At 43.3% G+C, this 27,998-nt stretch overlaps 1 pseudogene; it reads left to right on the forward strand.

Annotated features, from left to right (window-relative positions):
- Positions 1-25: 25 nt before the first annotated feature.
- LOC147663530 (uncharacterized) lies at positions 26-27,960 on the forward strand (annotated as a pseudogene).
- Positions 27,961-27,998: the final 38 nt, after the last annotated feature.

The raw sequence follows: 27,998 nt of genomic DNA on the forward strand, positions 1-27,998 counted from the left end.
ACACGTAGGACGACTCGTAACAGCGATGACAGGCGAAGTAGAACAACAACAGGAGGTTGCTAGGGAACAGCGCCAGTGCCAACGTGCGAGCAAGTTCATCAACGAAGGTAGAGCAAATCCAAAAGATGCAAATGATGAAAGTACACGAAAGTAATAGTTCCAAATGTTTCCAGAAAAGCGGAATAAAGGCAGAAGTAATTCCAAAATGAAAGATGAGATGGAGAGTGTTCAGAGTTTTCTTGAAATAAAAAAAATGCAAATGGTTACCAATATTTCGAAAATTGAAGAAAATGTGTTCAAACTCCGCTCCTGTGCTGAAGATAGCTGGAGTAGGTTATCCTTGTCGCCAAAATTTGTAATAATCTAAGGAGAGGTTGATCTTTTAAGTAGGTTTATTAACAGCACAGCATCTGTTAAGAACATGGAACATCTTAGGAAACATAACATGGCTCATGCACTTAAAAGTACAAGGTGATAAAACATATAAATTGTACTATACAGAATGTAACACCATCACTATACAGTCAGGCTTTAAAAACACAGCTTGATACGATTGCTTTACCTGATGGCGCTACCCTTATTCAGTACGTCGACGATTTACTAGTCGCTGCAGATACTGAGGAGATTTGTCATTGTTGCGTCGTTTGTGTGATCTGCATCACAAAGTTTCTCTTTCAAAGTTGCAATATTATCGACAAGAAGTGACCTACTTAGGTCACCTCTTATCGAAGGAGGGAAGGAAACTGACCCCAGAAAGAATTCAGGCAATTGCAAAGTTGAGTGTGCCAAGAACACAGAGAGAAGTACGTGCTTTCTTAGGTATTACATCCTATTGCAGACAATGGATACCGAATTTTTCCTTGCTAGCTAAACCCCTGGTAGCATTGACTTGTAAAGATACACCGAATCCCATCCCATGGTCTGAAGATTTTCAGAAAAGTTTTTCCGAATTGCGTGATGCATTGTGTTCGGCTCCTGTGTTGGGTAACCCCGACTACAGTAAGCCCTTTACACTATATGTCAATGAGAAGGAAGGTTGTGCATTATCAGTGTTGACACAGTCTTTTGAGGACAAGCAACGTCCATGCGTGTATTTCTCGTCGACTTTGGATCCGGAAGCTAGGGCGTTGCCGAGTTGTCTAAGAGCCACGGCAGCAGCAGCTGTTTCTATCCGACAGTCTGCTGGTTTAGTGATGAATAACATGTTGATTGTAATGGTCACGCATGCGGTGGACACTTTGCTAAATAGAACCAAGACACAGCATTTAACTAGTGCTCGATTGTCAGGTTATGAGCTGACATTGTTAGCAAGTCATGTCCACATTAAAAGATACAATGCATTAAACACAGCCACGTTGTTGCCAATTCCAGTTGAGACAGAGAACGCTGAGAAGCAGCACGACTGTTTCTTTAAGACAGAAGAAGAAACGAAAGGGATCTTAGGAACACTCCTCTTACTGAATGTGAAGGTACTTTGTGGGTTGATGGTTCATGTTTCAAACTTCCGAATGGTGACACGACTGCAGCGTACGCTGTTATGACTTTGCATACGATGGTCGAAACTGCACGCATCCCACATAACTCAGCGCAAGCAGTAGAATTGATTGCACTCACGAGAGCATGTGTTTTATCGAAAGGAATGAAAGTGACTGTATATACTGACAGCATGTATGCCTTTGGTGTGGCTCATAGTTTCGGGCGTTTGTGGCGTGAACGTGGGTCCCTGACTTCACACAGAGCTAAGATCCAGCATGGTCAGTTGGTGAATGAGCTTCTTGAGTCACTGACCTTGCCATTGCAAGTGGCGATTGTGAAATGCAGTGCACACAAAAAGATTACAGATGATGTTGGTCGTGGAAATGCGTTTGCAGATGAAGTCGCGAAAGAAATAGCAAAGAATGTAATGAGTCGAATGTATGTTGCAGGCCCTGCACGATGGGTGGGTGACGTTGGTATGTGTGAAGACACGATTGAGAGTGTGAAGTCCATCCAAGCTGAAGCTACAGAGAAAGAACTGAAGGTGTGGAGAGAAAGCACGGGTAAATTGGACGCGAATGGTTGTTGGGTTGAAGTGTCGGAGCATCGGCGTTGGTTGCTACCCAATGCGTATGTGCCTGCAGTGGTTACAATGGCGCATGGAATGACACACATCAATATGAAAGGGATTTGCAAGTTACTGGCTCCAGTATGGCAGAACACCAGAATCCCTAAGTATGCAGAGAATATAGTCAAGAACTGTATGGTGTCTGAAATACAATCCTGGTAGGGGAACCCCAACTCCAGCTGGTCATTTTGCTCCTCCTAAGTACCCGTTTGAGGTTTTGCAGCTAGATTTCATCCACATGGAGAGGTGCAACAATCTGAAATATGTACTTTTTGTTGTTTGTGCCTTTTCAAGATGGATAGAAGCATATCCCCTGAAAGACAATAGTGCCTTATCAACAGCTAAGGCCCTTATCAAAGAATTCTTCCTCAGATTCGGAATGCCGAGAATAGTTTGGAGTGATAATGGGAGTGAATTTGTGGGTCGAGTGATGAAGAAAGTGTGTAAAGGGCTAGGCATTCATCAAAAAGTCCACGCTGCAAATCACCCCCAATCAGCTGGATTAGTAGAGTGCTATAACGGTACGCTAAAACTGACCAAAATTCAAGCGAGTTCTGGTCTTACTTGTCTGACGCTCTGCCCTTGGCACTCCTATCAATAAGAATGACTGTACACTCGAGGGTGGGACTTAGTCCCTACGAAATAGTGTTCGGCCGTCCGGCCAACATATGGGGAGTGCCAAGGCCAGCCAAATTCAGCAAATTAGAGCACCCTGTACTACTTGATTATTTGTACGAATTGAAGGCTAAATTGCGTGTTTTACACCAATAGGTACTGCCTCAAGCTACCGAAGCTCCAGGACACCCTATCGATCCTGGAACCTATGTGCTCGTAAAGAATTTTCAGCTGACAAAGAATGATGAGCCCCGCTGGACCGGTCCCCACCTAGTACTTCTCTCCACAAGATCAGCTGTTCGAGTGGAAGGAAAGAAACACTGGATCCACGGGGTCCATTGCAAGAGGGTCCCTTTGCCTCTGCCTCACGACCGGTGGGTCCAGGAGGGGATTGCTGATTCTGAGACTGAAACTTTGCCTCGCTTCCTGCTCTTTAGTGATGCACAGGTAAAAGGAACAAACTCTGTACGCGAGAGTGACGACATCCTGCAAGGATCTGTGCCACCGTCAATGCGATTGAACATTACAGCACCTGAACTGTTGTTCGAAAACCAGACAATACCTGGAAGAACACGTTACGATTTGAGGCTGAGAACTATGACTATGAACAAATAAAATATTGCTTTTTGACTATTTTTGAAAGTGCAGCGCTCTCATCTGAGAAACTTGCTTATTTTTGTTTTTTCGAACCGTCATCCGGGTTCTGCTGCTAGGGTCGCGGTTGCCAAAGTCTTTGGGGTGCAGCCGAAGACGTTAGGTCGACGGTTCTGGTTGGTCTAAGGGAGTTGCCCTGGACTGACAGAAGCATTCCTTAGCCTAGAACACCCTACCACTGCGGGCAGCAATTATAGAGGATGGAGTTTTCCGAGATGGAGAGACCTGCCAAACTAATGAACTTTAAAGCCAGAATATGTACATTAATGACAAGAACACAAGTTCTGATATTATGTATTTGTATGTTGCTAAGTGTGATGACATTTTTTATAGGATATGTTTTATTCATTTTTCAAGTGGCATTCGCACCTACTACACAGCCCATACCTCCTCCTACTGTTTCCTCACATTCTTTTCACCCTCTGCCTGAACACAAGACCGCTAGAAGATCAGAATTTGCAAATAACTCATTCATCCAGCTTTTACACCAACACCAGTTAGTAATGAACACGACTAATTGTTGGTTGTGCGACCTTATGCCACGTACGACGGATAAAGGTATCCCATATTTTATCTTGCCATTCAGCTACTATGGTTCTTTGTGGGCGTTTCAGACGATGTTCCTATTTTCCATCAAACCATATCCCCCACGTTCCACGAGAAGTAACTCGAGCAACAAGGCATTAGTGGTAGGAATCACGAATATGAGTAGGGGCATTGACTTGTATAGAACCATCCCTGGAGATGAGTTGCAGGCATACACCAGATGGAACATAACTGGATATAGAGTTGCTCTGAATGAAAACGAGCAAGCAAAGAGATCCTCCCCGATTTGGATTGTACCCCGCAAGGGTCACCTATGTCTGCAAGGTAATGGCAGGAATCCCGGAGCTCAGTTAGGGAAGAGTGTCTGTACTGAAACGTATGTCTTTTCGTCTCAGACCTCCCCTTCATTCCTAGCAGCTAAGTGCACCTACTTCATCTGCCATGATAGAGCGTATACATGGCTACCCCCCGACTTTTCGGGCACATGCTTAATTTCATTCCTGTTGCCTCCCACCTACACGGCCGCGGCAGATTACCATAGGACAAGGACAGTTAGTGGTGTCATGAGTAAAGACGACACTGCGGGACAAGAATTTGGAGACTTCATAAAAGGTTTTCTGCCGTTTTGGGGGCCTATGGTGAACAGCAGGAACATTCGCCAATTGACGAGGGTAGTTGAATCTACCATAGTTGAAACTGCCGGTGCCCTTAGTAACTTGACTGCGGAGCTCCAGTCGGACCGCCTTATGACTCTTCAGAGCAGGGTCGCCTTAGACGTCATACTTGCAGACCAAGGTGGGGTATATAAAGTGATCCAATCAAGTTGCTGCATTTTTATCCCAGATAACGTTCCAACAGTATACCAGGCCATCTCTAAACTGCATAAAATCTCTGAATCTATTCACGTGGATAAAGGAGACTGGTCACTGATGGGGTGGTTCTGGGAACTGATATCCGCCTGGGGTTGGAAGATATTGATAGTCATTGGGATGGTCTTAGCCATTCTTTTCCTGCTCTGTCTATGTGTACAGTGTGCTCCTGCAATATGTGGCCTCTGTGCTACATCATGTGTAAGGAAACCTGTATCAAGAGACAAACTAAGTAATAGGATGATGCTACAGCAACATCTCGATGACTTTATGAATACAGACCTGGACTCAGATTAGCGTGAGTATAGGTTATTGCCTATGTAAGGGCAAAAGGAGGGTCTGTTGTACTGAAAATTCTGGACCCATGTGTCTGTGGTACCGAAATTCTGGACTTGTGTCATAAACATCGACGATTTTGGTACTAGCAGACCGGTAATGGTTTAAACACTATGCATAAGCATTTTCGTCACGTTCGAGTGACGAAATCACCCTTAAACCGAAGTTTTCGTCTTGAACCCTCGGGTTCCATTTTGTGAGCGACAGCCATTTTGTGATTGCCCTCACATAGCCAAATGACTTAGGCCGAATTCGATCTGAAGGACACGTAAAACTTTGCTGACTCCTCTGTGACCTGGGCAAGCTGACTCCACTGCCCAAAGCCAAACCTGTTCGGCCAGGTCCTCTCCCAGCGGCCGAGTTAGATTCGTATCGAGGCGCAACATGTCATAAAACCTTTCATCGCACACAAACCATGCCTAATCTTGCACACACCTGTCCCTGATTCTTGCTTTATGAATTGCTTTATGAGTAGGAGGTGCCTGTTTTTATTGGGGGTCCTTCGATATCTGATGAAAGTTCTGGGCCTTGGCCTTGGACTGGACAAACTGAAATGTGGGCTTGTCATCATGACTCTGCTTTTTCTTTGTAGTGAAAATATGCGTATGGTCAACTGTAAAATAAGGAATGTTTGCCTGAAGCATATTATTTTGTATAAAAAGAGAAGGCTGGCTTTGTAAATTTGAGCAGTCTCCTGAGAACATACATGCCGTTGTACTTCTGGGATATCTGTTACTGGCTAAAGCCAATAAATACGATCTTTTGACTTCACCTAGAAGACTGTGTTTCTGTAGTCTGAAACAGGAAGGACTTAGGAGTTTTCAGGTGTGTTCCCTGGCACCGCCGGGTCCATAAAAACCCAGTACTCCAGTGCCCTGAAGCTTGGAAGCTCACTCAAAGTCACTCTACCATCCGGCTCTTTCACGTGCAGCCTGCGCTCTGTTCCACGTATTTATACAGGATGCCTATGCGTTTCAGGGTTTCCACGACCCCTTCTTCCTGGGCAAAACAAACAACAGCATTTCAACTTTTCATGCTTGCATTTCCGGTTTTATTCATTTGCAGGTAACGTGTGCATTTTCAACATCATTACAATGCATTGTGGGACATAGGGTTCCTTAGTTAAGTTCAAATGCGCAGCCCTTATATATATATATACATATTGATTTTTCAGAAAGACACACTTTCACTGGATGGTGTCATCAGTGATGTCATGAGTGATGTCACTGACCATGTCATGAGTGATGTAATGTGTGACGTCATCAGCAGTGCATTGCAGGCGCGCAAGTTATAGTGAGTCCAACTAACTATAACGTGGGAATTTCAATGGTTTTATGTCAGTAAAATTTCCAGCTAACTATAACTGGTGTGAAACCTATGTTTTTTTCAGTGAATATATATATATATATTACCTACTGGCAGTCGCCAGTAGGTATATATAGTTAGGATTTTTTCCTATGGGATTTCTGAAAATTCTATGTCAAATAACTTTGGCGTTTGTGGACGGAATTGGCTGAAATTTTCAGGAAAATGGCACATTCTGTTTCTGAGCAGCCCCTGAAAATTTGGGGGGGTTTTGTCAAGGGGGGGCCGAGAAAAAAAGGTGGTCCCAAAACGCGTTTTTCCCATTCATTTTTCCATAGGGAGGTTGGAATCACTTTTAGCTCGAACGGCTGAATGGATTTACACGAAACTTGGCAAAATTGTAGATATGGTTTGCCCGACGTGCCTTTGCTATGTCTCAATATATGTGCTCCAGTGGATTTTGAGAAATTAACGTTTTAAAAAACAGATATATCTGTAACAGCGCTCCGGTTAGCGCTCCGGTTCGCGCACCTGACGCGTAACGGAAGCTGATTGGCTCTCCGGTGTCTGTCAACATTCTAAACAGTCCGGAACGGCCACCATCTTGTCTCTCGGTAGGATCGAGAGACAAGAGGTGGAGAAAAACGAAGGGGGAATTTAATGAAAGGGGTCAAGGTAGACCCCTCCTGACCCCCTAGGATTGATGAGGGGGATATTAAAGTGCCCCGCGGGGCAAAAAATAAAATAATTTGCGATTTTTCGCCGTAGAGGCGAGTCCCGGTACGCGAACCGGGTAGCTTACCGGTAGCGTAACTGGATATCGTCATTTTGTGTTTTGGACAAATTTAATCCCAAGATGGAGGAATAACAATGTGGGAAATGGGTATAAGGAGGCACGGGAGACGTATCTTGACCCCCTAGGTTTTCTGAGGGTAGCTGAGGAGGCTCATATATGTCGGGAAAAAAATTTGGAATTTTTCACGCGGGTAGCGAACCGGGAAGCAAACATAAGTGAAAATTAGTGAAAAAAGGTACATTCGAAATTTTAAAAGAGTAATTATAGTTAAGGTAGCTCTGAAAAGAGCTTTTGGGTTCTGTGTAAGTTCTAGGTACTTATAAGTAGGTACCAATACACAGTCTTAAATTTTGTATGAAAACTCTGTTTCCCTCATCTGAGAAGTGCACACCATCTCCTCTGTAGATATCTTGCATGTAGTAACGTAAGTTATTGTTGTAGATGGCGCCCATTCCATGGTCTCTCATATAAGCTGAAACAGACTTATTTACATGCTTCCTCGCTTTCTCAATTTGTGGACAAATTTGATTGGACCACCTCCATTTCTGTCTTTGGCATATATTGGAATATACCAAGGCAGTTTGAGGGAAAAGTGCCATTAATTGCTCAAAGGTTTCCTTTAAGAGCATTTCCAGACCTACCCCAGTCAAAGCGCCCAAATCATTTCCTCCACAGTGCACTATTATGAGGTCAGGGTTTGGCAAATGTAAAAAGGTTTTCACCAATGGTATCAATTGGTGACATCTCAATCCTCTTTGGCCAATCCATTTGATTTCCACATTTTGTAAATTGAGGTTGTGTAAATTTCTGTTATCAGCATACCTGTGAGCCCAGTGGATGTAACTATGTCCAACAATCCAGACAGAAAACATGGTGAGAGGAGGTTCTGCTGCAGTCAGATGAAGTGTGGGAATGAAATGGCAGTTAAAACAGTAGGAGTTTGTAAAGAAAAAAAACTGTGGAGTTTTAGTGCTAATGATTCAGTAGCAGTGATTGGTGGATTTCCATTGCTGAAAACAGAAAGTTAGGGTGCATGGATGTGTTCTTCGAAACATGTAATTTGAATGGTTATGAAAACATGATTTTGAGAAACATTGCAGTGGATTAGCAGGTGTACTGAGAGTTCAGAGTTCATTTGAAACATTGTTGTCTGAACTTGTAAACATGAGAGATCTGGCAGGAGGTAGTTGCTATGGAAAAAGGCCAGAAAGGGCAGAGGGGGGAAGGGTGTTGATTTGAAAAAAGTAAGGGAAGAGTTTTGATTGGGTCACATGAGAGATATGTGTGATGAATTTCAGCATTTCAGTGCCTTTGTTGGTTGCAGCCTCTGGAGTGCATACCTTTTGCTCTGCTAAAGAAAGATTGGTGTGTTTCTGAGACTGTTTTGAAATTCAAAAAGCATTTGCTAAGGTGAGAAAAAAATAATTTAATTTAGATAGAGAGTAGTATAGTTTATGGAGAAAATAAGGAAGTCAGCTGTACATTTAAAATGTTGTTTTGTGTCAAGTGTTATCATTATTTTTTCCAAAAAGATTTTGCTTCTTTGACAAATTATAATTATAGATAATGTGAAGTATTAGTACTGACAGGGTGTGCTTGTACATAGGAGGTGTGCTGTGTTTTCAAATTATGACCAGAAAATCGTTTTTTAAGAAAAAGATATGCTTTTTACATTTATGAGAACGATAGCATGGGGTGTGCTTTTTTAAATAAATATTATCCTGCAGGTCACGTACTTGTGCAGCACTATAATTTATAGGGTGTCACCTGTCCATGTGCCGATGCATGGTATAATTGCCATAACTGTATTTCTTTTCTGTCCATCTGGACAGATCTTTTTTACAGATCAGACAGGTAACGTAGCGTACCTTTTTTTGGCCCCTGAGGAAATGTAAAAAATTGCCATATATAATTTTCTTTGACATGGGACCTCCTCGGCTGTTCAGGTAAAAACCTCCTCCTCCCTTGCTCCTCTTCCTCTTCTTCCTCCTATTGCTGAAGGATAACCTGAGGAGGTGGTCCTCTCTTCCTAGGAGGTGGTGGTGGTGGTGGGGGGGCACCAGCTGCAGCTATTAATAAAGCCATTTCTAAGGTATTCAAAGTAGGTCTTTCTCTCATAAAAATGATAGTCAGAGTGAGGAAAAAAGGTGGGGCTTTCATCATTTGGGAAAAAAAAATTCTAAACCAATGAAAAGTGTTATTTTTAGGTCATATGACCAAGCCTTACATCATTAGGAAACCAAAAGTAAAATGAACCAATGAAAAGTTTTATGAACAAGTCACATGACCTGTTATGCTTACGTTACGCGTCCTGCTACGCACCCGGAGCGCTTCCGGGGCGCTGCGCTTCGCGCCTCGGTTCGCCTTCCGGAGCACTTCCGGGTGCGCTAACGCGGCGCGTCATAAGACGCATTACGCGGCAACGCGATACGTCGTGCTTACGCGACGCGTCACAATGTTGTTTTCTAACGCGATAGTTGAGCTAACGGAATGTTTACCGGTCGCGGAACCAAATGGAGCTAACGGGAAGCTGCCCGGTTCGCGGACCGGTAGCGAAACAAAAAAAAATATTAAAAAATATATATAAATAAAAAAATTATATTACAAACCTATAAAATATATTTTTGCATTAAAATAAGAATACATTTTACAGCTTTTGATATTTGCTATTAAAAAACCATTGAAATTCACTGAAAAAACCATAGGTTATAGACCATATATAGTTAGGAATTAGCATTTAGAAAACCTTAAAAATTCACTGAAAAAAGCATAGGTTATAGACCATATATAGTTAGGGATTAGCATTTACAAAACCTTATTTTACTTGCACAAAACCATTGAAATTCGCATATATAGTTAGTTGCACTAACTATATATCGCGCACCCGCAATCCACTGCTAATGATGTCACATATTACATCATTCATGACATGGTCAGTGACATCACTGATGCCATCTCAAATGACAGCACTGATGACATCACTGATGACATCTCATTTGACATTACTGATCATATCACTGATGATATCATTCATGTGATAATACGTTGAACCTCTTCAGACTCGTAATATAACCTTACATACACTCAGTGTAAACAGACACTCACAGACTGTCACTCATCCATGGAGTTACTCACACACCTAGTCAGTCATGCAAAGAATCAATCACACCTCCATTTCCTCAACTATTCAGTTATACACACCTTACTTATTCAAACATATACTAACACATATTTACTCTTTTATACAATCCTTGATTGAAGTTCACAATGATCCATACAGCCACTCACACATTCACTTGCTCTTATGCACAGTTATTTATATATGTCAACTCTCACATGCATTGTGTTTTACATATGTACTTACTTTGACATGTAGCACTGAGATATCCATTCACTCACCAATACACTCATGCACACAGTCAACTGCCCATACAGCTGTTTCCACCTGCACTTTTGAACCCATACATCTAGTGAATCAACTGCTCACACATCTATGCACAGAGTCATACACCTCCCAGCCACCCACCCACATACTCAGTTTCCCATACAAATACTTGGGCAACCAATCAATAACCCATATAGTTACTCATATAGCTACTGATCAACACATGCAGCTGCTTACACAACAACAGACATACTGATGCACAATTTAAGACAGTTTAGTCACTAACCCATGCACTCAGTGAGACACATTTAATCACTCACTCATACAGTCAGTCATGCACCTACTAAATCCTTCATCCAGACATTTATACATCCACTCATTCTTCAATATGTAAGACATATTTTAACTTTACAGAAACATAGTCACTGGATGTTGTCATCAGTGATGTCACTGACCAAGTCATGAATGATGTAATATGTGACATCATTAGCAGTGGATTGCGGGTGCGCGATATATAGTTAGTGCAACTAACTATATATGCGAATTTCAATGGTTTTGTGCGAGTAAAATAAGGTTTTGTAAATGCTAATCCCTAACTATATATGGTCTATAACCTATGGTTTTTTCAGTGAATATATATATATATATATATATATATATATATATATATATTACCTACTGGCGGTAGCCAGTAGATAGTTAGGCCCTCATTTCTATTCAAAAAACGTTTTTTCTTTTGCCAATGCCTTTGGCGCCGTTTGATGAATTTTTACAAAATTTTCAAAACTAATTGTTTACTTGGGTCAGCTCCTGTCCCGAAAGTTTCGGGGTGATTCGTCAAGCGGGGTCCAAGAAAAAAAGGGGGGTCCCAAAACACCCTTTCCCAATGTTAATATCCATAGGAAACTTAGGACACGTCTACAGCCCGAACTGCAGAACGGAATTGCACCCAATTTGCAAAAAGGTAGCATTTGGTCTAGAAAGCACTCTCTTTTGTGCAAATGATGTAAATCCGTTCAGTAGTTGCTGTGAGGTAATATAAATTTTTAGTCAATTGTGTCCCCTAACGTGAACCCCACCGTCTCCATGTACGAGCTTAAAGTGCATGCAACTTCCCTCCTCGACCTGCTATGAAGACGCAAATACATTTGCGTCCAACGTTAACATGTCCTCTTTCAGATCCACCATGAATGGATCGATAATTCAGTTCCTAAGTATGCCTTGCCAACGTCTTTTCATGGTGCACTTCCACGTTTTTCCTAGCCCTGCAGAGCTAGGCCCTGATTTCTGCCATCAAGCCCTTTCTGTTCTCTGCCTCCTGAAAAGCTGCAACGTGGGATGCCTCCCTGACCTCTGTCCTACTCCCTGCGCGGCGAGCGGTGCCCGGCTCGGCCTGCTTGCCTGCCAAAGACAGTATTTTGCCTTCAAGTTATCAGTATAGCCGAGTTCAGCTCCTCGAAAACACATTCCAGTCTAGCAGAATAGATAAACATTTCCCCGGCTGCAGAGCAAAGGGCCCGGCCTCTCTGTCTCCATGCAAGTAATTCATTGCTCCTGTTACCATGGTAGGCCCATGGCCCCTCGCATTACACGCAGACACGTAGTCACATATGCACGCGTTAATAGTCAGTATAGAGTAGCCTTTGCCCAAGAGACCTTTCCTTCTAGATAATATAGTTCCCCAAACACGAGATATCAGATATGATTTAGGAACGAGTTGATCTGACATGCCAGACTTCTGTCTCTTTCCTCTAGTGCTAAATGTCAAGTCCCCTGCACCCTCCAGCCTCACGTCAGTCACACGTCATGCTGCTGCGCGCGCATCCTTGCTACAGATTTCTGCTGACACTGCAAGATTCCACTATGTATCCACCCACTTGTGACACTTTCATGTGACATTTTCTAGCACACACCTCTGTGTACGCCCCAGTGCACGCCTTCTGATTACGTATTGTTACGCACATGTGTTCTTATCTCGTTTCTCTCAGCTGTTACGCCTTCTGTATTAATCACCATTATATGCATTAACTATAAATGTTGTACTCTGTCAATAAAGTATGCTCTATCCCTTCCTGATCCTTTATGGTGAAAGGAACATGATACCCTGGTTCGAACCATTCCATTTTATGGAATAAAACCCCTTATAACTCAGCTGCCACGGACTTTGTCTCTTTATTTTCGATTGAGTTATTTTATTGAACTTTACTGCATAGAAATTCAGACGGTAAATATTTATTTACCACATTAATTTGGCGCCCGAACAGGGACCCCTCCCCCACCCCACGCGCCGGTAGGTGCGTTGCAGGCTTTGCCCCCTGCCCCAGCCAAGACGGACAATTACCCGTACCCGCAGGATTTCCTGTATCTCCCTCAGGCCTACGGAGGTGACGGAGACTGCGATCAGCACCCAGACGAGGCGGTGAGGAGTGCGGAGGATCCCAACCAGAGCCCAGCCAAAGAGAACAAGGTCCGAGGTATCTAGAGGCCTACCAGTTCCGAAGTATCTATGTCACGAGTCGAGTCCAGTCCAGTCGAGTTTCCGAGGCCTTCCGTTCCGTGCTTCCCGGTGAGTACCGTTGCTGGGGACGCATCTAAACGGGTGCATTACTATGTATCCGGTAAAGACGGGTTTGGGTACACAGACCCGGTCTGCACTGTTTTAGCAGTGTATCTGTACTGTTTAGCAGTATATCAAGATATTCGTACATTCAAGGGTTCGATTTTGTTTCTCGTTTTAGAGTTCAAGGGTAGTCAATATGTGTTCAAAATGTTTTTATGTGATTAATGTCGTGGTATGAGTGACTGTTTTACTGTGTTTTTGTATATTAGCTGTGTTCGAGTTCGAGAAAGTACCAAGTGTCAAGTACCAAGATGCCATTATTCAGCAAATTAAAACAGATAGGAACTAGGAAAGGGATACTAGAGGAAGCAATTCCTGTCCCACCCAGGGACACTCCCGGAAATTTTATGTACCATAAGCATGGCTTCGAGGCCATACTGTACCTAGATTTATGGGCTGATTATACTAAGAACCTAGAAGAGAAATACAGATGGCCCGTTACAGGGACATGGGATGCAGATTGCATCATGAGAGTAGAAGAAGCACTATGGAAAAAGAAAGCCAGACAATCTCAGAAAGACGCTATAGAATTGTGGCGTAAAGAATCGCATAAACGAACAGAAAAAGAATTCAGAAAAGCAGAAAAACATAGGGAAGATTCAGAAAAAGCCCGAGAAAATGAATTAGTTGAGGAAGGTATACGAGTCAAAGCAGAACAAGTAGACCGACAGCGAAATACTCTTGCGAATTGTATGTATCCTCTTTTGGCCAAGGGTTTACCTAAGGCCACCCCGGAAGTACCAAAAGATCTGCCCCCTCCATTAGTTCTGACTAAATTACGCCACAAGACCGCAAAGGACATATTCCTTTCTTCCTATTTAGACGACGTAGCTCCCGCATATACAAATGCACGTGTCCATGCACCACCTGCTGACGGCAACCCACCCCAAGATAATTTACTATTTCCGCAACAACAAACTCCACCTCCTCCCGTTCCACATCCTGCGCCTGTTCCCCCAGCACTTCCCGCACCTATTATCACTTCCCCTCTCGTTATTCCTGGCATTCATCCACTAAATCCTTTTGGACCTGGCACCTCAGGAGGTGCGACAGGAGGTTTTCGAACGCCGCCACAAACACATCGACTGACTTATAGGGATTTATCAAAACAACGTACACCTCAAACCGCGAGTTACGACATACTTAAAGAGCCTCTCACAGACTGTAGATATGATCCAGTACCCGGTAAAGACGACAGAATGATGCTAGCATCAGTACGTCTACGACGAGTTGCAAACTATTTAATGTTACTACCAGGAATGATTGATCATCTAGACCAGTGTTTCCCAAACTGGGGTCCGCGGACCCCCAGGGGTCCGTGACACATACCCTGGGGGTCCGTAGGCAACAGTTTTAAAAGCACAGAAACGTTTCTTTATAATTAGCAGCTTTCCAGCAACAATAAAAGTGTCAAGAGAATGCCTGTGATTAATGTGCCTGCTGGAGTGTGAGGAGAGTTTTGTTCAGTGGCAGCTTAGACTTAACTATTGTAGCACAGAGGGCTAATGTAACTACTGCAAAGAACGTGCAAGATGCATTTTAAAACGCAATATTTTATGTGCATAGGTTCATGGGTACTGCTTTTGTCACAGAGATTCTTTTGTTACTGTGCACTTCACAAGTGACAATTGTAATGTAGCAGAGGGACATATAAACTGTCATCAAAGAGCTGCTTGCAAACTGCATGGTACCAGTTAGTAACTTATGTTTTTCCCCAGTTATTCATTATCCTGATGCTGCTGAAAAAAGGTTTATTTGGGTGGAAATACATTTTTAATGTTAAAGTCGGTGCTAGCCACTGTGTTATGTTCTGAATCCTGAGTTTGTGCTTTTCCAGACCAAGCACTCTTTAAACATTTTATATACACACTGATTTACATGTATGATTCAATGTCTCTATATGTGTGTGATGTAAAGTGCTCTGACATCCTACAATGGTATGAGAGATGCTACAAAACAAATGAAATACATGTGACAGAGGGGCTATTACTTCAATATAAAATACTAAGGGCCAGATGTATGATTCGTTTTTATATGTGCGAACGGGTTCGCGAACCTGTTTGCGCATGCAAAAACCTAAGCCGGGTCTGGTGGCTCAGTGGACTAATGCGTCTACTCCAGGGGCCTGTGTTCGACCTCATGGTCACAGGTTCAAATCCCGGCGGGTCCACTCAGCCTTTCATCCAACTGAGGTCGATAAAATGAGTACCATTGAGTTGGGTAACAACAAACATCTGTTATTCAGCGCCAAGATACCCGTAGTGGTGAACGTGCGCTTTACAAATACACATGTTATGTTATGTGTTATTGGGCCATGTACATTGCCTATTTTGCGAGTTGCAATTTGTTTGCGACTCGCTAAATACGTTTTGCAACTTGCTATTTGGAAGGGGCATTTCCTTTCAAATAGCGAGTCTCAAAACCATGTACAAATGTTTTGCGGTCACAAAACATTCGCAATTACCACCTACTTCAAGTAGATGGTAATGCATTTGCAAATGGGAAGGGGTCCTCAGGAGACCCCTTCCCCTTTGCAAATGCATGCAAAATTATTATTTAAGGGCAGGCAGTGGTCCCAGGGACCTCTGCCTGCCCGTAGAAAATTAAATGAAAATGTTTCATTTCCTTTTTCTTTAAATGCATGGTAAATGGGCTGCATTTTCCTTTTAAAACTGCTTTATTTAAAAGCAGTCCCAGACATGGTGGCCTACAGAGCCCAGCAGGCCACCATACCTGGGAGGGCTGGCATTCCCAATGGGCTCGCAAATTGCGAGAGGCTCATTAATATTAATGAACCTCGTAATTTGTGACCCCATTGGGAATCCCAAACAGTGTTAAACACACTGTTGTACATTTCATTTAGCGACTTGCAATTTGCCACTTGCCATGTGTCGCCAATTGCGAGGCGCTAAATGAAATGGTCGTACATCTGGCCCCAAAATCCTTAGTACTTTGAGTATTTGTTTTGTATGCACATGTGTGTATATTTTTTGAATTACTGTTTTCATATTTGAAATGTAACTCTTACAAATCGCTTGGGGGTCCCCGGCTTCCAGTGATGACTCATTGGGGGTCCTCAGGAGTCAAAGGTTTGGGAACCACTGATCTAGACAGAATATATCATTTTGTCCAAACGGGGGAAGGTCCTGAAAGTATTGGCGAGGCCATGGCATACCAGAAAGTTGACACTCAAGGTATGATATTACGCTTCTTCATAAACTGTTTGATAAGAGATCAAGATAGGCCTGGTGTAGACAAGGAAGAGATGAACGCACTTAACAAATGGGGTCAGAATATAGCAGACGGAAAGCATGATAAACAGAGTTGTATAGACAACATGTACAGAAGGATCCGAAAAGCAGTAGTACAAATACACGAAAGAAGAAAGCCTGAAAGAGAAATAGATACAGACAAGAATGAATCCTCGGAGGAGGACGAACAACCAGAAACCACAGCAGAAACATTGCAATTACCAGCTAGAGAAATGATAGCATATGTAGGTAAGGGAAGACCCTTTAATAATACAATACATCCGGTACGTCCAGAAAGCAAGAGACTTTTTCACGCTGCCATGTCAAACCCGAGGACTCCTGAACATTTGTTTCAGGCTACCGATAAAATACTTCAAGAACGAATGGGGTACCATGTACTCGATTCCATGGATGAACAAGAACTAGCCCGGTCCGCCGTACAATGGGCTGACAATTCTAGTACGTATAATGATGATGCAGTAGCTCAGACGTTTTTGAACCTTTCCCCTGATGAACAAAAATTAGCTAGTGTATACATGATTCAGCATCTCATTACGTTGTTTAAAAGCCAACATTCTGATCCAGGCCCCTTACCGGACATATTGGTAGAACTGCTCTCTAATAGATGGAGAGGCCTAGGTACCGATTTAATTAAAGAAATTCTAGAACATAGACACAAGTATAGTACTTTTCTGAAACCACAGTTTATGTCAGCTCCACCACCCCCAGAAAGAAAAATGTTTTACTTTGACAGACAGAATCCCTTACGAGAAGTACATCCAGTAAGAAAGGATGATGACACACTAGAACGTGTATATGTATATACACCCCTCACTAAAATAGAATTGCTAGAAATGAAGAAACTAGTACCCAGTCACGATAAAGACCCTGCAGGTTTTCACCGAGAAATTAAAGATATGCTACTCATGGGTGATTACACGTACTCAGATATTATGAAAATGTTAAAAGTACTGTTGCCTGCTGGCATTTACGAGAAACTCAAAGAGAAAGAATGGGAGGTGGGAGATAAAAAGATTAATTGGACCGAAATAGAAGATGAGGAAAATGGACGTACTCCAGGGTTAGGCCTTGGGGAAAAAGCTAAAGCATTACCAGGATTAATTGTACAGGTTTTGCCAAGATTATTGACAACGAAAAAGGAAGACTGGGACGCAATCTCAGCCTGTAAACAGAAACACGATGAAGACACTAGTGATTTTTATTCTAGATTCGAGAAATGTTTTATTATTAATAGTGGCCTGAAACCAAGTAGCGAGTCATACCCGCACCTTTTTGTAACCAAATTAGTCGAGAATTCCCTGCCCCAGGTTAAGAACCGTGTATACAAAGTCGAAAGCACAAGGCAAGCAAATACGCCATCCCAAATGTTACAAATGCTACAGTACCACCAGAATAGAATTAGAGAAGAACAAGATCACGAACAAAGGCGTATGAAAGATACGAAAATGAAAATGTTAGTCGCTCAGTCAGTCCCAGCTGACGGTCAGAAAAGGGGTATGACACAGTCTAATAATTCGGCAGCTCCTGTTAAAGGGACGTGCAACTACTGTAAACAGCCAGGTCACTATGTAAATGAATGTACAGTCCTGAAACACAACATAGCCACAGGTAAAACTAAAGAGAGACCCCGTCAGCCTAGACAGGACCAGATCCAACATCAGGTCCAGCAACATGTTCCACAGAACACCCAGCCAATGCATGCTCCCCAACAGACAGTACAGACAGTAGCGGTACCACAGCCTATTGCCGCGACACAGCAAGTTTCACAACAGATGTACCAGTATGCACAATCTGATTATCCCGATTATCAGCGATACACATGAAACAGCCTAGAGAGGGAGGTTGGCTTGCCTCTTATTGAAATTCCTGTAGATCAAGAGGGTCCTTATGTACATAGTCAAGTATTAGGAAAGGATAGAAAGTTTCTGATTGATACAGGGGCAAGTCGAACAACAATAAGTCACGATGAGGTTCCAGGGGCACCCCTCTCAGGCTCACAGAATGTTTCCCTTGGTTTTTCAGGACAGCCTATTGTTAATGAAGTATCGAAACCGGTTCCCCTAGCAGTTGGTCCATTGTCACGCACTACAGACTTACTACTCACGAAGTCATGTCAAGAAAACTTGTTAGGTATCAAGACACTGAAAGCTCTAGGAGCTGTAATATGTTGTTCTCCGGAAGGAGTTAGACTGTTTTTACGTGACTTTAAAGGTCACTATGTGTTACGAGATTTTGATGACAGATTGAAAAATGTACCAGACCATTTGTGGGCAAAAGGCCCAACTGATGTAGGTTGTATGCACATTACACCATACCGAGTGACACTCAAGCCAGGAGTTGTACTGCCCCGAATCCGACAATACAAGTTACCACCCGATGCTGTAGTGGCTTTACTGGAAATCATTGAAGAGCTCATTGCACAGGGAGTGGTTGTAGAAACCGACTCCAATCTATGTAATTCCCCTATCATTCCGATTCTTAAACGTACTGACCCAAATGCACCACCAGTTTATCGGTTGGTGATTGATCTGCGAGAATTAAATAAATGCATTGTGCCACAGTACCCTGTGGTCCCCGACATCTCATCCTTATTGACTGCTATTGATTCAGAGGCGACGTTCTTTACTGTAATTGACCTCAAGAACGCCTTCTTCAGTGTCCCCATTGATCCGGAGAGCCAATATCTTTTCGGATTCTGTTTAAATGGCCGAAGCTTCAAATTTGCACGTGCACCTCAAGGATTCACAGAAAGCCCCAGCATCTACAGCCAAGCATTGAAAAGACAACTTGACAGTATTCAAATGCCAGTTAACACTGCCCTGCTGCAGTACGTCGATGATCTGTTGATCACCGCTCGTAGCGAACCTGAATGTGAACATGCATCACTGACGGTTTTGCATTTCTTAGCTGACAAGGGACACAAGGTTTCCCCTTCAAAGTTACAATTCTGTGTTCAGCAAGTGGTGTACCTTGGGCACTTGCTGTCCAAGAGGGGGAGACAGCTAACACCTGACCGCATCGAGTTAATTGCACACTTACCCCAACCTACGACACAAAAGGAAGTGCGGGCCTTCATTGGCCTCACCTCTTACTGCAGGCAATGGATTCCCCAGTACGCATTTCTAGCCAAGCGACTTATACAGTTGACAACACAGGAGGCAGCGACTTCGACTGTCCTCCCTTGGACTCAGGAACACTCACAGGCTTTTGATGAATTAAAGAAAGCATTATGTCAAGCACCAGTTTTAGCAACACCTTGTTACAGCAAACCTTTTACACTCTTTGTTACAGAACGTGATGGCACAGCATTATCTGTCCTCACACAAGACCAAGCAGGTTCACATAAGCCTTGTGCTTATTTTTCGAGTACATTAGACCCAGTAGCCCAGGCTCTGCCTGCGTGCTTAAAATCAGTTGCAGCAACAGCCTTAGCAATCCGACAAAGTGATTCCATAGTGTTAGGACATCCCCTGACAGTACAAGTTCCACACTATGTGGAAGTTCTTTTAAACAGAACACAGACTCAACACTTGACTATAGCACGACTGACAGGTTATGAATTGACATTGTTCCAGCCACACATAGAAATCAGACGCTGTAATATACTCAATCCTGCCACATTGTTGCCTTCGAACATTACAGATCCAGCTCCACATGACTGTATAGAGATCATTAATGCAGTAACAAAGCCCCGACGAGACTTGACAGATGTTGCACTGACAAACCCAGACCTGACACTTTACGTGGATGGTTCATGTATGAGAACAAGCACAGGCGAATTAGTGGCCGCATATGCAGTGACCACTGAAACTGAAGTCAAAGAAACGCACCGTATTGATACATTGTCTGCTCAAGCTGCAGAGCTTATTGCTCTGACCCAAGCCTGTATAATAGCCAAAATCAGGAATGTTAACATATACACAGATTCACGTTATGCATTTGGAGTTGTACACGACTTCGGTGTACTCTGGCAGGAAAGAGGTTTCTTGACCTCTCACGGAGCCAAAATCCAACATGGTCCCCTCATTCAAGAATTATTGGAAGCAATACATCTGCCTTCAGCCATAGCCATCATGGAGTGTAAAGCACATACTAAAGTTACCGATACCATTTCCCAGGGTAACGACCTGGCAGATCAAACCGCGAAACACACAGCTCTGACTCATACATATGCTGCTGACATGACAAAGACAATAGTTCCGACACCGACACATTGCATGACAGTTAAGGATCCCGCACTAGATGTACTTGACATACAGACACATGCTACTCCAGACGAAATAAAGAAATGGACTGAACTAGGAGGGATCCAGACAGATCAGGGATGGATGACGAAGGGAAAAGCCACATGGTTTCTCCCCGACTCTATGGTCCAAGTTATGATCAACACTGCACACAGTCTAGCACATCTGGGAGAAAAAGCCATGTTAGACAGTTTACAGAATCTCTGGTACAATAAACATTTACGAGCAGCAGCAAAACAGAAAGTGCGTACTTGCATGATCTGTTGTCAGTTCAATCCAGGTAAAAGCATTCCTGTAGAGCAAGGTGGATTCAATCCTCCCGATTACCCTTTTGAAATCCTCCAGATGGATTATATCCAGATGGAACGATGTCGAGGATTCAAATATGTCCTCGTAGTTGTTTGTGCACTTTCCCGTTGGACAGAAGCATATCCAGTCCCAGATTACACTGCTCCGACCACTGCCAAACAGTTGGTTCGTGAATTCTTCCCACGGTACGGTTTGCCTCGTGTCGTGTACTCAGATAACGGCCAACCATTCTCGTCCGAATTAATGAAGCAGGTTTCACTCCTGCTAGGATATCAGTGGAAATTCCACTGCGTCCGACATCCCGAGGCAGCAGGTCTCGTGGAACGCCACAATCAGACATTGAAAACACGTCTTGCTAAAATCTGTGCCGAAAAAGGGGTAGACTGGATAGTCGCCTTACCAGTTGCATTGTTTTACATGAGAATGGTTGCACACTCTAGAACAGGGCTATCCCCGTACGAGGTGGTCTTTGGTAGGCCACCGAATATGTGGGGGACGCCTCTGCCTCGTAAAATTACAGATGTTGATAGTAATATATTGACAGATTACCTTGCCTCCTTGATGTCTGCACTACAATCTTGTCGTTGACAGGTAGCTGCAGCCTTTCCCGACAATACCGAGGTGAAGCCGCACGAGATTACACCGGGGGACTTCGTTTTTGTACGACATTTCGACAGGAGAAGCCCGCTGGAGCCCCGTTGGCAGGAGCCGAAGCTCGTCTTATTGACCACGAGGACGGCAGTGAAGTTGGAGGGCCGCAAGGAATGGGTCCATATGAGTCATGTTAAAAAACTTTACGGATCGCCGCCAGAGACTGACTCTTCCTCCCCCTCTAAGGACTGCCCAGATTCCAGTGACTCTAAACTTCCCCTGGTAGAGAAAACTCCTCAACAAGAGTATAAATTAAAGCTGAGGTCTAGCAAGTCAGACAGTTTAATTGTTTAAGTCCTCCCCTAGGTGAATCGGTTAGACAGTTTCTGACATGTACCCGTTAGACCCCAATAGAGAGAGAGATAGACAGAAACAGCTCAAGAAACGAGAATATTGTAAATCTCTTCGTAGTCACTGTATTGTGACATTATTGATTATGTTTTTTCTGAGTCTTACGATTATTGCTGTAAGTTTTCTGCTCCACATGTATTTCCCTATTTCCATACATGCACATTTCTTTCCAAACAGCACTGTCGAGCATACTTTCAGTGAACTACCCCCGCATGAGTTAGCTTACCGACTTGCGCTGCGCAACAATACTTTTATCAGTATGTTACATCATTCTCATCAGACCAGCAATGCTACAAATTGTTGGATATGTGGCCGACTTCCTCCCTGTCAGAAATACAAGGGAGTCTTGCCCCTCTTCCCGTATCCGTTCACACAATGGTTCCTGTGGTGCCTGGTTTAGTTTAATAAATTTATTAGACTCTGCGTCCATAGTCTACAAAGGCAGTTGGATATGGGGAAATCTGAACACAGTTCTGCATAAAGCATGTTACCCTAACAAGGAGGGTCTTCCACAAAGGACAGGGACCGATCTAGAAAATGAAGTATATGGATTAGGTAATTATACACTCAACCTCATGATTCTAAATGTTCAGTCTGATACAGGACCAGACTTACCCTCTATGTCAGTATTACCCGTTAAAGGCGAATTATGTGTCAGAAAGAATGGTTCAGTACCTCTAGGTCATAGTAAATGTACTACTGTGATCGAATTCAGTGATAAAGGCAAGTCTACATTCAAAGCTACCCGCCATTCCTATTTCATTTGTGGTCATACAGCCTATATACGTTTGCCACTAGATTGGGATGGGACATGTTACATTGCATTCCTTCTGCCACCTGTTTTTCTAGCTCCTCCTGATTATCATAGAAACTCCCATCTAGTTCACAGACCCAAAAGAGATCTCCCGCTTGTCGACTATACTGAAACGGCATGGGAACGATACACAGATTTCAATAAAGGTTTCTTTCCCTATTTAGGTGCTGTCTTTAATAGTAAATCTATACGTCACTTAACCAGAACCCTCGAAGCAGTAGTGAATGAAACTACTTCCGCCCTAGGTAACTTGACCGAGGAACAGTCTGCTATGAGACTTGTCGTTCTTCAAAATCGTCTCGTCCTTGACGTCATCCTGGCCGATAGGGGCGGGGCCTGTAAAGTCCTCGGATCGAGCTGCTGTGTTTTCATTCCAAATAATGCACCGTCAGTATATAAAGCCATTACACGTCTCCATAAGATTGCAAGTCAGATACACCAGAATCCGGGTACCTGGACTTGGTCCGGTTGGTTCTGGAGCGTGTTGTCAGCTTGGGGTTGGAAAGTCCTATCCTTCCTTGGAATAGCCCTTCTCATAGTATTCAGTTGTTGCCTATGTATACAATGTGGGCCGGCGATTTGCGGCTTGTGCGCCACATCCTGTTTTCCTCATCCAAGTCCACGTTCTAAATCCCGCCTGAAAAAGGAAGAGCAAATGATGTTATATGAACAAATAGATTGACTAATGAGGATTGATGTATCATGAAGGGTCCGTAGGGGACAAGGAGGGAATGAGGTAATATAAATTTTTATAGTCAATTGTGTCCCCTAACGTGAACCCCACCGTCTCCATGTACGAGCTTAAAGTGCATGTAACTTCCCTCCTCGACCTGCTATGAAGACGCAAATACATTTGCGTCCAACGTTAACATGTCCTCTTTCAGATCCACCATGAATGGATCGATAATTCAGTTCCTAAGTATGCCTTGCCAACGTCTTTTCATGGTGCACTTCCACGTTTTTCCTAGCCCTGCAGAGCTAGGCCCTGATTTCTGCCATCAAGCCCTTTCTGTTCTCTGCCTCCTGAAAAGCTGCAACGTGGGATGCCTCCCTGACCTCTGTCCTACTCCCTGCGCGGCGAGCGGTGCCCGGCTCGGCCTGCTTGCCTGCCAAAGACAGTATTTTGCCTTCAAGTTATCAGTATAGCCGAGTTCAGCTCCTCGAAAACACATTCCAGTCTAGCAGAATAGATAAACATTTCCCCGGCTGCAGAGCAAAGGGCCCGGCCTCTCTGTCTCCATGCAAGTAATTCATTGCTCCTGTTACCATGGTAGGCCCATGGCCCCTCGCATTACACGCAGACACGTAGTCACATATGCACGCGTTAATAGTCAGTATAGAGTAGCCTTTGCCCAAGAGACCTTTCCTTCTAGATAATATAGTTCCCCAAACACGAGATATCAGATATGATTTAGGAACGAGTTGATCTGACATGCCAGACTTCTGTCTCTTTCCTCTAGTGCTAAATGTCAAGTCCCCTGCACCCTCCAGCCTCACGTCAGTCACACGTCATGCTGCTGCGCGCGCATCCTTGCTACAGATTTCTGCTGACACTGCAAGATTCCACTATGTATCCACCCACTTGTGACACTTTCATGTGACGTTTTCTAGCACACACCTCTGTGTACGCCCCAGTGCACGCCTTCTGATTACGTATTGTTACGCACATGTGTTCTTATCTCGTTTCTCTCAGCTGTTACGCCTTCTGTATTAATCACCATTATATGCATTAACTATAAATGTTGTACTCTGTCAATAAAGTATGCTCTATCCCTTCCTGATCCTTTATGGTGAAAGGAACATGATACCCTGGTTCGAACCATTCCATTTTATGGAATAAAACCCCTTATAACTCAGCTGCCACGGACTTTGTCTCTTTATTTTCGATTGAGTTATTTTATTGAACTTTACTGCATAGAAATTCAGACGGTAAATATTTATTTACCACAGCTGAGAAATTCAAAAAAGAAAGATATTGATATCTGAGCACAAAGTAAGAGTCGCGACTTCTCCTGAGCACGAGCTGACTTCCGATTGGCTACCAACACTCCAAACCAGGAAGAAATATTTTTTTAACAAAAGTGGTTTTTGACAGCAACCCCAATATCATTCACTGTTTGCTCTCCTTGGCAGAGTACTTTCTTGCATTTTATGCAATGTTGTTCAAGTCTCGCAAACTCCGGTTATATATTAGTAGTCATAATGGTGGAAGAACCCGATGAAGTACTAGGCCCTGCAAGTTAATCTAAGTTGGAAAGCCGGTTTTTCGAGATCACAGTGATGTTTCCGTGCAAGGGCCCATGGATGGATGGTTTGAAGATGCTTGAGCATCGAAGATGTTCCACACAATTATTTTTGCTCAGATCCACGTGATAGGACATTCTTACTGATGGTGCAAGTCACCTTTCGTGCATACCCTTCTCACCTTCAGGGGTGGAAAAAAGACCCTAAAATGCTCTCAGACCTTCTTTTAACAGTTTCTTGTAAATCTTATTCTTCTGCACAAAGCTGTTGATCGGTATTTGAAGAAGCCATTTAGTCTTGATTTAAAAAAAACCAAAAAAAATCCAAAATTCACCTTCACGGTCAATGCAGGGAGGGGAGCATCACATCTGCCTACAGCACATCACTCCCACACACCTGTATAACACACTGCACAGGACCACAGCAAGAGAACACACCACCACTGCCCCCTATCCATGTACTCCCCCCACCTGCACATCCACCACAGCCACCCCCTCAACAGGCACTACAACCATCACCCCATGAGCAGGCACTACCCCCACCTGCACACCCACTCCTTGACCACGCACACACCCAACTGTATAGACACCATCAGCCCCTGTACATGAACTCCTCCCTGTACAGGCAGATGCAGCACACCAACCTACACCTTGGCGACAAGCCAGACTTAATCACTCATAGCGATCCTCCCCTCACACTTTGCAAAGTTGCAAGCATGATCCCTATTGATCACATCTCAGATATTTAGTCTAGTGTGAATATGTACATCTAATAGGAAACCAGCCTTGCATGCACAAATGATCGTGAATAATGACAGTAATCGTGCAAATCTCAAAAAAATAAGCTCCAAATTTCAGGAAAGGGTCTGCATAGTCAGAGACTGAGGAACCGGAACATAAACTGATAAATCCTGAAAGAGGCAATCCAGAGCAAATCAGTGGATGTAAGAGTGAGCTGTGCACCTCCACGCAACAGGACTAAGAAATTACCTCTAGAAAATTAAGGCAACAACACTGACAAACTACTTCCTGTATAAACAGGCCTCCACCACCAGCTCTGATCATGTGTTCGGTGTGAGGTGGATACAGCATTGCTCTGCTTCCTGTAATGATGGCAAACCACCATTCAGCACGCTAGGTGTATTGTAAACTCTTTCTAGCCAAACCTCAGGAGCATGAGAAAAGCACAAGGGAGTGGAGCCAGACAACTGAAGAGTAAAGGAAAGAGAGGGTCTCTGATCTACCAATTTGCTTCGACCAGAAGGAAGACTAATCTTCACTCATAAACATGCAAACCATTCCACAATCTAAAGACATAACCACCTACAAAGAAGCTTAACTTGCCACAATTATAAGATATGTAGTTGGTGAGTCTTGTATTTCATTGTGAAATCTGAAATCAACCATCCAAAATACCACACACATACAGGGAATGTGAAAATAACACAATTGCTTTATCAACCATATTAGCTCCTCAGGAAACGCAGTCATGGTATACAGATAAATATAAACGCAACCCAGAGACACTAACCTTTAAAGAAGAATAAAACACAAGCAACAAGAGCTTTAGTTTGTCATCACTACTAATGAGCCATCAGCAAACACAACCAGGAGAAGCAGCGTGCAATTGTAATGAACGTGTGAAGAGCTTTAGTCAGTTAGCACTCCTAAAAGATCATCAGCGAACACACATGGGGGAAAAACCATACCATTGTACTGAATGTGTGAAGGCGTTCAGTCAGTTATCAATTCTTAAAAGCCATCAGCGAACACACACAGGAGAAAAACCATACCATTGCAGTGAATGTGTGAACAGCTTCAGTCAGTTATAAAATCCAAAAACACATCAGCGAACCCACACTGGGAAAAAATCATACCATTGCAAGGAATGTGTGAAGAGCTTTAGTCTGTTATCACAACTCCAAACACATCAGCGAACATACTGGGGAAAAACCATATCATTGCACTGAATGTGTGAAGAGCTTTAGTGTGTTATCACAACTCCAAACACATCAGCGAACACATACTGGGGAAAAACCATACCATTGTACTGAATGTGTGAAGAGCTTCAGTCGGTTATCACACCTACAAGGACATCAGCGAACACACACAGGGGAAAAACCATACAATTGCTATGATTGTGGAAGTAGTTTTAGTGATTCCTCAAATCTCAGGAGTCATCAGCAGACACACACAGGGTAAAAGCCATTACAGTGTGGTGAATGTGTGAAGAGCTTCAGTCAGTTATCACAACTCCAAACACATAAGCGAACACATACTGGGGAAAAACCATACTATTTCAATAAATGTGTGAAGAGATTCAGTGTGTTATCATGTCTTCGAAGACTTCAGCGAACACACACACGAGAGAAAAACCATAGCATTGTAGTGAATGCGTGAAGAGCTTCAGTCGGTTATTGGTCCTACAAAAACATAAACAAACACACATTGGGGAAAAACCATACCATTGCAATGAATGTAGAAGTAGTTTTAGTGATTCCTCAAATCTTAGAAGTCATCTGCGAACACACACAGGGGAAAAGTCTTTCCAGTGCAGTGAATTTATGAAGATCTTTAGTCTGTTATCAATTCTGCAGTGACATCAGCGAACACACGCTGGGGAAAAACCATTTGATTGTAATGAATGTGGAAATAGTTTTAGTCGTTCCTCAAAATGAAGGAATCATCAGCGAACACACTCAGGGGGAAAAACTTTCAAGTGCAGTGAGTGTGTTGAGTGCTTTAGTCAATTATCAGAAATACAAAGACATCAGCATACACACACAGGTGAAAACCCTACCATTGCAGTTAATGTGAAAGTAGTTTTAGTGTCCCTTGAACATTAAGACATCATCAGCGAACCCACTTAGGGGAAAGCCATTCA

Source organism: Lissotriton vulgaris, unplaced genomic scaffold, assembly GCF_964263255.1.
Source record: "Lissotriton vulgaris unplaced genomic scaffold, aLisVul1.2 SCAFFOLD_1204, whole genome shotgun sequence".
Classification (NCBI taxonomy): Eukaryota; Metazoa; Chordata; class Amphibia; order Caudata; family Salamandridae; genus Lissotriton; species Lissotriton vulgaris.